Here is a 10894-nt window from a genome sequence, read left to right on the forward strand (position 1 = left end):
ATTATTTCGCTTTTAATCAATTATTAAATAGCAATATTAATATTACTCCAGTTCGTTAAAGTTAATCTAAGCTCAAGTGCATTTATTTCAGTCATTCAGTCATAAAACGTACAATTTATTCGAGTCATTTATGTCGACTCGTAACATGAATTTGTGATAGCAGACAGATTCCAGCGTTTCTGAACCGCGGTGTTTCTCTGAAGGGCCGCTCTGTCGCTCCGCGGCCCCTAAATATTTGGACATGCCATTTGATTTACTGTGGCTGTTTTCACAGTCAGAGTCTCGGTGACCTTCAGCTTCAGTGCCGCTCTTGCTGTTTTCTCTCCTCAAAGCCAAACAATCAGCTCGACTCAGGAGCGTCTGAACGCCGAGGAGAGTGTAAGTCATTAGTGTCCCGCTGAGCTCAGAACCCGCTCCAAACGTCCTCAAATACAGCAGACACCGGCTCGAAATCGTATAAATATACCCAATGATACGACGAGACGCGATCCGCTCCTATAACGCAGTGCTGATCGAGAGATCCTCAGAAGATGCGAGATGTTTTGGAGGCTCCTCGAAACATCCTGATGATCAGATCCGAGGCTGATGGAGAACCAAGCAAATCGGAGCCGCTTCGGGCCAGTAAGAGTTCATCTGGAGTTATAAATCCAGATTGCAGACGCAGAAAGGCTTTGGAGTTGTATAAGTTAAATAAGAAACGTCTCCGCAGGAAGGACATTCATCAAAGCATCGGAGTCTTCTTCTTCGTGGTCGGTTCATAATGGAGCGTTCAAGTCCCTAATAAATCTTCATTTGCTCTTGGGTTTACAGTTCGGCGAGGTCTGCTTGGTGTAGCTCGGGTTTGTGCTCCTGTTGAGACGCTAATCGATCCAGAGGATCAGACATCTGTAGGATTCATTCTGGAAACAATGAGGCACGGAGAGCTGCAGAAACCTTGAAAGAAAACACACACTGGCTGACATTTACAGGCATTACCAGTTTTTAGATTTTGTATCAGCTTTTAGATTTAGATTTTCTCTTAAAGTGGTATTTTTTCTTTATTTTGTGTAAATATTTTTTTCCGTTTTAGTTACAGTACATAAAGCAATTAAATTAAAGCTATTTTTAAAATGGTTTTTATTAGTTTTATTTCAGTTAATTTAATTATTTCCGTATTATTAGCATTATTAACAAGAATTAGATCCATAAAACTTTGTTAGAAAATAAAATAATAACTTAAAAACAATATATATTATTATATATATATATATATATATATTTTTTTATTAATAAAAAATATATATTTAATAATATATATATATATTTTTTCTAGTTGCCCAACCAATGTTCCTTATTTTAATTTGAAAACATAAAACTTGATGTACTGAAATAACTAAAGCAAATATACAAAAATGAATAGAAGTTATACACACATATAAAACAATACTAAAAATGGACAAAACACACACACACACTAATTGCTTGAAAAAAATTGTTTCCTGAAATAAAATATAATAAATATAAACTTGTTTTATTCCAGCTGTCTCGATTCTCTTTAGTTAAAGTTGATGTCCTAAGATGACTAAAACTGAATGTCTATTTAATAATAATGATAATAAACGATACCATTTTAATTTTAATTTGCAATTAACTGTTAACTGAAATAAAGGCTGCCAAAACAACATTTCTCATTTAAATCCGATGTACAGAAGCAACCAAAACTGAACGGAAAAAATGGAAAACGCGAAAACTAAAGTGCAATGCTAAAATAACACTGGCCAGGGTGTTGCTATGCGGTTGCTAGGGTGGTCACTAGATGATTTCATAGGTTTTCCGGTCACACCTGCATTAGCTCCGCTGCAGTAAAACACATTCCCCGACTCACGTGGCATTCCTCCACAGATGTGACGGCCGTAAGAGGAAGTAATTGTGTGTGTGTGTGTGCGCGCGCTGCACATTCTTGCACCTGTGTGTGTGTGTGCGTTGGCGGATGGAGATATAATTGGAAGTTCTGGTCTCTGCGGGTTTAGGGTTGAGCAGAAATCAGTCCCAGCCGTCAGGTCAAAGCTTCATTCATCTTCAGATCCAGATCCAGAGAGATTCTCGTTTCCAACACACAACAAAACAAACAAAGTCACTTTTAGGAGTTTATCTGGCAATTCTGGCGAAATCTTGCAAATCTGATTCGCTTTCTTGCAGTTCTGCCTTTATCTCGCAGTTCTATCACAGTTCTGTTTTGATGAGTTCTATGTTTGCTCACTTTTTTTTCTTAAGTTTAGATTTTATATCTCAATTCCAACTTTATTTATCTCATATTATATTTGTTTCTGAATTTAGTTCTTTATATCAGTTCAAATTGAAGCTGTTCTGTAAGAAAAACCTTGGCATTAACAGTAAAAATTAGCGGCGGAGGTTGCCAGATTTTTACTGTAAAAATACAGCAGCAACGTTTAAGTTTTTACGGATTTAACATTTTACATTTGAGCTAAAAACATGTTGCGATAACAGAAATAATGCTAATATGAGCCATAGAAGTGAATCTGTTCTGTACCTTTATAATTCAATCACCCAAGTAAATAAAAAATGGTCACATGATAAATTAAAACTATTTTTTTAATTAATATTAATATAGAGAAGTGTGCCACGCACACACACACACACACACACACATGCAAACAGCATCAAATAATGCAATGATCATTGTTTTAATGATTATTTTTATTTTAAGTCCAGTCAACTTAAAAAAATAGAGTCTTGTCAACAAAACACACTTCTGTTAGTAAATGCTATAGATGTGGGTTACAGGTGATTGGCAGAATGTCCTGAAGAAATATGACATAATTTCCACAGAGAGTGAGAGTGTGTGTGTTTCTGTGTGTGTGCCTGTGTTTTTCTTTGTGCGTGTGTGTGTGTTGTGAGGCTGGGCAGTGGGGAATGGCAGGTTGCCACGGCGCTGTGTCCATGGTGACGTGGGATTATTGTCATTATTATGATTATTATGGGCTTCGGACATGCCAGAGCAGTTCAATGAGGCCGGCCGCACCTTCCCGCATCCATTCACATTCATTTGGCTTCTCCAAATAAATATTTATCAGTCAGAGTGGGCGAACGCTTCGTTAGGCTTGATAATTCCTGCCGCTCTGGGCAGAGACGGGCTCAGGACGTCCTTCAGGGGTCAGTGGACCTCAGCACAGCCGCTTCTGGGATCCTCGGAGAGATAGAGACCTCCGGAGTCTCCGAGATCTCCAACTCCGCTCAGACCGGACAAGAGACTTTAGATCGCAGTCAGGGTTACTATAAAACACCTTCGTTTCTTGAAATGTGATACTCATTCAATAAAATCATTAAAAAAAAAAAAAAAAAAAAAAAAAAAAAAATATATATATATATATATATATATATATATATATATATATATATATATATATATATATATATATATATTTAAAAAAATAATAAAAAAATATTTTATTTCAGCTGGTGCTAACATGATACACACAAAAAAAGTATAATAAAAATGTGAAAAAATCTAAAAATAAAGCTAACTAATGTGTCAAAGCCACAACTAAATTACAAAAATAAATACTATTTCAAAAACTATATTTTAATTTCAAAATAAAATAAAAAAATTGCCATAAAATTAATTTTCTCACACTCATTTGGGTCTGTTTATACCCCTTTTTAGAGCGCTGAAGGGATTTAAATCTACTCAATCCATTAAAAAAAGTATTTAAAAATATTTGGGAAAATATTTATTATTGGGATAACATGTACAAATAATAAAATGCGAATATGGGACATAACGTAAAGATTGCGTGCACGAATAAACACACATTCTGTAAAATGCTGCACATTTAGATGAAATATTCTAGAGTCGTTTTTACTTTATTTTATGTCTCCGTACTTCTGATGACGTTTAGCGGAAATCCTGACATATTCTGGAAAAAGGCCGCGCGCTCGATAAAAAAATCGTTTGATTTTTCAGGAGCAAATTTTTGGAAAAAGCGGTAGGCCTACACGTTCGATGGAAGATAATTATCATTTCTCTTTTGGAATAACATGCGCAGTTCGCATGCGGCCAACAGCTCGAAAGGCGAACGTAAATGTGTTTCGCATGGCAAAACATAATGTGCGTCCATTAAAGTCTTGTTTTGAGAAGCTGGATAATGTGTAGGCGGCGCTGAGGATCTTCACGGATTAACCGACATCCCTCGAATGTCTCCGGCTCTAACCCCAGCACCTCATTTCTGATGCCCTCTCCTCTTTCTTCTGCCTCCAAAGTAAATAAACCTTCATGTGAAGCGCGGCGAATGGCCGGAGGACTCCGAACCGCCGGCGGAGAGCAGTTTTTATCAGCTCCGCTCTCTTTACACGCGGCGCGGAGGCGCGGGAGCTTTGAGGCGGGCGGAGGAGTGCTTCCTTCCCAAAAGGAAGATTATTTCAAAAAGAGGCCTATCTGCTGAGCCCGCACTTTTCCTGTATCAAACCCGCCTTTCAACAGCCGCCCCGCGATGCTCCCGCTTTCAACGTGCACTTTATGAGCAGCTTTCGGGCCTGTGAGATGCAAATGTTCCCGAGAGGAGGACCTGTCAGACGGCCGATAATCGTGATTGACGTGCGACCCGCGCGAGGATTACAGCCGGCCAATCTATCGAATGCGCACCGTATATTTGTGATGATGTGATATATACAAAAACATCGAGCGGCATGTGATGTATTTTTAATGCATTTTATTATTTGTCCTAAATGCGCTGTTTATTAAAAAACTGGCTGGCGGGTTCTGATTCGTTTGCGCGAATCAGCACCGAAGTGATTCGCGCTGCTGTTTGTGGAAGCGGATGTGGTTGAAAGTTAAACATCATTTTTAGCGTCCGTTTGGTCGAAAGAGCGTCTTATTTGAGCTACTTTTACTGTGCTGCAGTCATCAGACCTACAGCACAGTAAAAATAGCACGCTTTTTTAATATAAACACAATTAATGCACGGAAAACGTGGCTAATTTGACTTTGATTCTAATTGAGCAGTGATTTCTGTTGGTTCATCGCCTTTTATTTATAAATAATTAACCACTACTTCATTACAGTAAAATTTTAGCAACCAAGTCTTTTATTGACTACCATTTTGTAAAATTACTAAAAATAGCTTTTGTAAAATGGTTAACTTGTGGTTTAACTATAGTGACCATGTTTGAAACTACGGGTGATTATCTAACTGGGGGGGAAAAATGTAAAAAAATAAATAAATTAACATCGACTGGAGTTCATCAAAATTGTGATTTTAAAGAATCATTAAAAAGTAGGTCATATGGTATTTTAAAGTGTCCCAATAATGCGCTGCAGTGTCTAAGATCAGAAAATATCGCAGTTTTCTCTGAATGTACGGTCAATATTAGAGTTGTGTTGCCAAGTCTGTGGTTTTCACGCAGAATTGGGCTGCTTTTTCTGTGGGATTTCTTCATGTCTGCGGGTTGAAGTGACTTTTATCAAGTTAATCAGTTTTTTCCCCACCAGAAAAAGATTGTTACTGGAAAAGCGATTGGGCTAGTTTTGAGTAGCAATTGAGCGGGTTTTCTTTGAAAACCTGGCAACCCTGAGCTTTACCTAAAACAATAATATAATAATATCCGTTCTTAAAATAATGATATAAAAGCACTCTTGCAAGCTGCTAAACTGGTTAAAGGTGATCCAGTATCTTTATTTAACATGCACTTTTCTGATTAACAACTCTGCAGACTTTTTGAAGGATATATTAAAAACTGCGAAAAAAAATGTTTTTCCAAAAACCCTCATGACCTGCTCTTTAAAATCATATTTTTTCTCCAAATGTTTCATTATGTTGAATTTATTCAGTATTATTTATGTTTTGTATTATTTATTTACAACAAAAATTGCTTCATATTTAATAAGTTTGATTAATTTACATAAATCTGAATGATTATATATATATATATATATATATATATATATATATATATATATATATATATATATATATATATATATATATATATTTTTTTTTTTTTTATTATTATTTATTTATTTTTATTTTTTTGCTTTTTGCTTTGCCATTTCAGAGCAAAAATGCTGATGTTTATGGAGGATCGTCAAAATTGAATTTTTTATTTTTTGGGGGGTTTTTTTTAATGTTTTTTTATTTATTTTAAAGCATGGAAAAATATTTTACAAAAGTATTTCTCTGAGCCGTAGTTTAATATTAAACGTCAGTGATGTTTTTTTAAATGATTTAGAAATGAGTCTCACCATCTTTTGCTCACCAAAGCTAAATTTATTCAGTAGAAACAGTAATAATAGGCCCTTTTTATCTGTATAATGCATCTATTACAGACCCCAAAGTGTCGAACAACAGCTTTATCTAATGCCAAAACCTTACGAGTAGATTACCAGGCCATCACGAGTATATACATTGTACGCAGATGATGTATTTATGAATTATAATGCGCGTGCTCAGTAAAATAAGCCAGTGTCGATACGTCAGCTTACTCGACAGCTCATGAGATGTTTTAGCTTTCAACTCTGGCCTTTGAGTCTTAAATGAGGCACGGTTTGATTTCGCTCTCATTTAGACAAACCTGTTTTTCCTTCAGGAGAGGATGTGCCCTGCACTTGAACTCGGGCAGGATTTTTTCCGATTGTGAAGCCTGTGGCACCTGTACCAACCGCAGGACCATCTGCTTGGCATTCAGCGTCCAATAACACATTTGTGGGGTAAACACACACACACACGCACACACACACACGCACGCTGCTGAGGAATGACAGAGGTCTGTTAGACACATTGTTTTAATTGCGATGTGAAGATGCCCCAGCTGGGCTCGGGGAGGTCGGGATGGGAATTTTTCCGGGGGATTCTGTCCGGAGGAATGCGCTGTAACCCGATCTGCAAATGAAGAGAATCAAAGAGCATTAAGAGCGTTTCGCGGCCCCTCGGTCGGGGCCACAGGTGTTTGGCAAATAGCGTGTTTTGTGAAGGAAAGCTGCAGGCTGTGTTTATGTCATCGTTCCTGCCTCTCTCCTGCAAACTGGAAAACCAGAGGAATTTGACAAAATGCACTTGCTGTTCCTTCAAACTCCCTTTTTATCCACTTTTTTTTTCCTCTGCTTGACTTTAAGGACAGAGTGTCCTTTCTTCAGAACAACTCTCTCTCTCTTTCATCTGCTCAACTTCTCAACTTGCACTTGCATGTATTATATTAATCATATTATTCAATATTATATTCTATATAAAACACACATATATATATATATATATATATATATATATATAAATGCATATATATTTATATATATATATATATATATATATATATATATATATGCATTTTATATGTAGGCCTAAATGTACTTAAAATACACCCTTCTATATTTAAATGATAGCTTATAAATAAATTCCCAGAATAAGGCAAATGTTTTATTAAAAATAAGTTATTTAATTTTTTTTATTTAGAATAAAACATTGCAACAGTAAAACAGGATATCAATCAATATATTTGAAGATACAGATATGCTTTTAATTCGATATTTCATGTATAATAATTATATACAGAATTTAAATACGCTAAATATAAGTGTATTTTATATACATTTTTTGTGTATAAATATATATATGTGTGTGTGTGTGTGTGTGTGTTTATAAATATAGTATATACATATAAATTTGTACATATTTTCACACACACACATAAAATTAGAGTTACTTTTTTCTCCTTGCTTCGTTTGTTCTTCTCCTTCAACAAACCTCACAGTAATCTCTGAGGTGTTTCAGACCGAGCTCAGATCTCCCCATGAAGCCACACGCTCTGATAGACGGGGCCCGGAGTAAGTCCTCTGGTTCCCGTCCGTCACGTGACCGCTAATGCTTCACAGAGATCTCTGACGTGTGTTTTCAATCCTCTCCCATCTAATCACTAATTGCGGTATGATATCCAAACACTTCCCGGCGGTAATTCCTCTGACCCAGATAGACCCGGCCGGCCTGACGCTAACGAGCGGGAGATCCATTTGATCCTTGATTAAATCGGCCCCGAGCTTTAACCCCTCGAACCCCAGAGACATCTCCCGTAGATCTGCTCCCGAACGAGCGCAGATAATAAAGGACACGTCAAATCTGCTTTGCCGTGTATCTGCGCCGTCTCCAGACATCGAGAGTCAAGGGCTTAAAGGCTTAGCGTGCATCCTCATTGTGTCAGAATTAAGACGTTTTAGCATTGTGTGCTTCAGAAAGAGACTCGTGCATTAATCTCCATCTCCTCGAGAGCAACTTGCTTTATTTGCTTTTGCTAAGAGGGGCGGTTCGAGCAAAACCGGCGTTCGCTCACCATCACGTCTTGTGAAATAAACAGCCGTCAGGCCTACGAAAAAGCGGTTAGGACGCTTTATTGAGGAACAGGCTCACGTTTGCTCAAAATGCACTTGGTTTGTTTCTTCGCCAGGATTTGGACCGCCGTCTCAGTGGATGCGAATGGGTGCCGTCAGAACGAGCGTCCGATAAAAAGAAACACCGCAATAATCCACAGCGCTCCGGTCCATCTGGAGAGGACAAAAGCTGTGTGTTTCTTAACAAATCCGTCATTAAGACGTTTCGACGCTTGTGGCCAAAATATGACTCCAGTATCCGTCGAAAGGCGAAAGAGTCCATGTCCTGTTGTCTCTCACGTCCCAGTCCAGCCACATATGTGTTCAGAGCTGTTTTGGACCGCTTTCAGACCAGAACACTTTATCACCGTAGAGAGCGCTATTACGTATCGTGAACTCGTATTTGAGATAATGATGGATTTATTTGAGCTTTTGTCTCCTCCAGATGTTAACCGATGGACCGGAGTGCTGTGGATTTTTACCAGACGCTCGTTCTGACGGCACCCGCTCACATTCATAGCCGAGGCAGCGGTGCAAAGACACTCCAAATCTGACGAAGAAACAAACCCAAACAGATCTAAGTACCCTTTGAGCAAATGCCCAGTAAATCTGAGCCTCTTCTTCAAAGTCATATGATGGTGCTAAAAAGAACATTAATTGGTGTAATGCAATCTGTGCAAAAAAACACACTATTTTCCACAGACTGTGCGTTAGTTTGACTTTCACCGAGAAACACCGCGTCTCCAGAACATGGCGCCCGCAGCAACACTACAGACAGAATAACAGCCCCGCCTTCTTTCTTTTTTGGGTAAACAATCGGGCGGAGATATGCAAATAAACCCACTCTGTGACGTAGAGAAGTGGGGGCGTGTTTAAACGAGTCGTTTTTAGGGGGGCGTGGTCAAGTCATGACTTTTATAAAGAATATCTCTTTGGTTTTGAGACTTTAGGGATCTTATCTGTTCACCAACAGCTTTAACACTCCAGAGAGAAGGAAAACTTTGACATGGTATCATATGACCCCTTTAACTGCCCGGATGATGTTTTTATCAGACTCTCATTCTGACGGCACCCATTCACATTCACTGCTGAGAAAGTGATCCAAAGAAGCACTTCTTGGATGGCTCCGTTAACATGCATTTCTCCTTTAAGTCATTATTTGGACAAAATACTGTTTGATGGCGTCTTTTCGGTGTCAGTAAGAGCTATCCTCGCTGTTCGTGATTATAACTATTTGCATTTATCATGCACCAGACTTCTGAGCGCTCAGAGCCGACAGAAATCGATGAACACCTCTGAGCCCAATTTACATACGAGTTCTCGCAACTCCAGACCGTTGCCGGTATTGATTACTGCGGTATTTTTGCACGATCGGGGAGGAATCTTTGTGAAGTTTCACAATCGGTTTCCACATGGCTCTTTGTTTCTACAGCTGCAGCCTGTTGCTTTGGATCCCTGTGGCTTGGATCACGCTTCATAACGCGCTGCTCTTATGGTTTGGTTATTAATGCTACATAACCTGCCCTGAACACTGTAGTTCACGTTTCTGAATATAGATGGGATCCACGCTTTAAGAACCTGTATAATGTACTGACGTATTCTTATTTATATTTGTAAGTTAAAACATTGAATATTAAATAGATATATATACAATTCTAAAATGATTTTTTTTTAAATATTTATTTGAGATATTTATGTAATATTTATTTTTATATATTTTATCAAAAATACTTAACTTTTTAAAACATTTGTCAATAGAGAACAATAATTTTTACCTGAAAATGGCAAATTTTGTGATCTGAAATGTCAATATTTTTTTATTTTTATTTCAGTCACTCAAAGTGTGAAACGTAATACTATAACTGCTATAATAAATAACATTTACTGTATATATATTATCTAATAATATATTTATTCTTATGTAGATATTTATTTTATGAATGTCACTAGAGAATGTTGTTTTTGTTCCAATAATGGCCACGGATGAATCGATTTTTTTGGTGCTCTTTACTATTATTACCTTTTCCATCACTATTTCTGGAGTCACACCCAAATGTTTGTTTTTTTGCTGCATCAGCGTTAGTGCCGCCCGTCAAATTTCAGGCCCTATGACGCTGCACAAAAATGACCGTATGATTTATATTTACGCTATTATTCCTCGGCGATGCAGCAAGCAACAGACACGGTCGCTTTTTGCGCATCGCGCCACTTTATAACCAAAAAGCAACAACTTTAGCAACAACTTCAGCCTGTGCAAAACCAGCAGGAGGCGCTGCATTCAAACAGGAAGTGATGCCGGTTGAGTCACGGATCTGTTTCCTGAGCCCTGGCCCACCTGAACGGCGTCAGCAGTTTAAAACACGTTTCTGGAGGAACGTTTCGAAGCCTGCGGTTGGTCTGTTCAATGTGTTTGTGGAGAACTGAGCTCCTCGTGTTCGGCATGAGCGTGCGTTTCGGCGCAGGTGTGTGAAATAATGGACTCCAGTGACACACCAGACCTCTTAAAGAGACTCTTCACGAGGCCCGCGTGCGTCTTCCACCGAT

Source organism: Puntigrus tetrazona, unplaced genomic scaffold, assembly GCF_018831695.1.
Source record: "Puntigrus tetrazona isolate hp1 unplaced genomic scaffold, ASM1883169v1 S000001111, whole genome shotgun sequence".
In the NCBI taxonomy this organism is placed as follows: domain Eukaryota; kingdom Metazoa; phylum Chordata; class Actinopteri; order Cypriniformes; family Cyprinidae; genus Puntigrus; species Puntigrus tetrazona.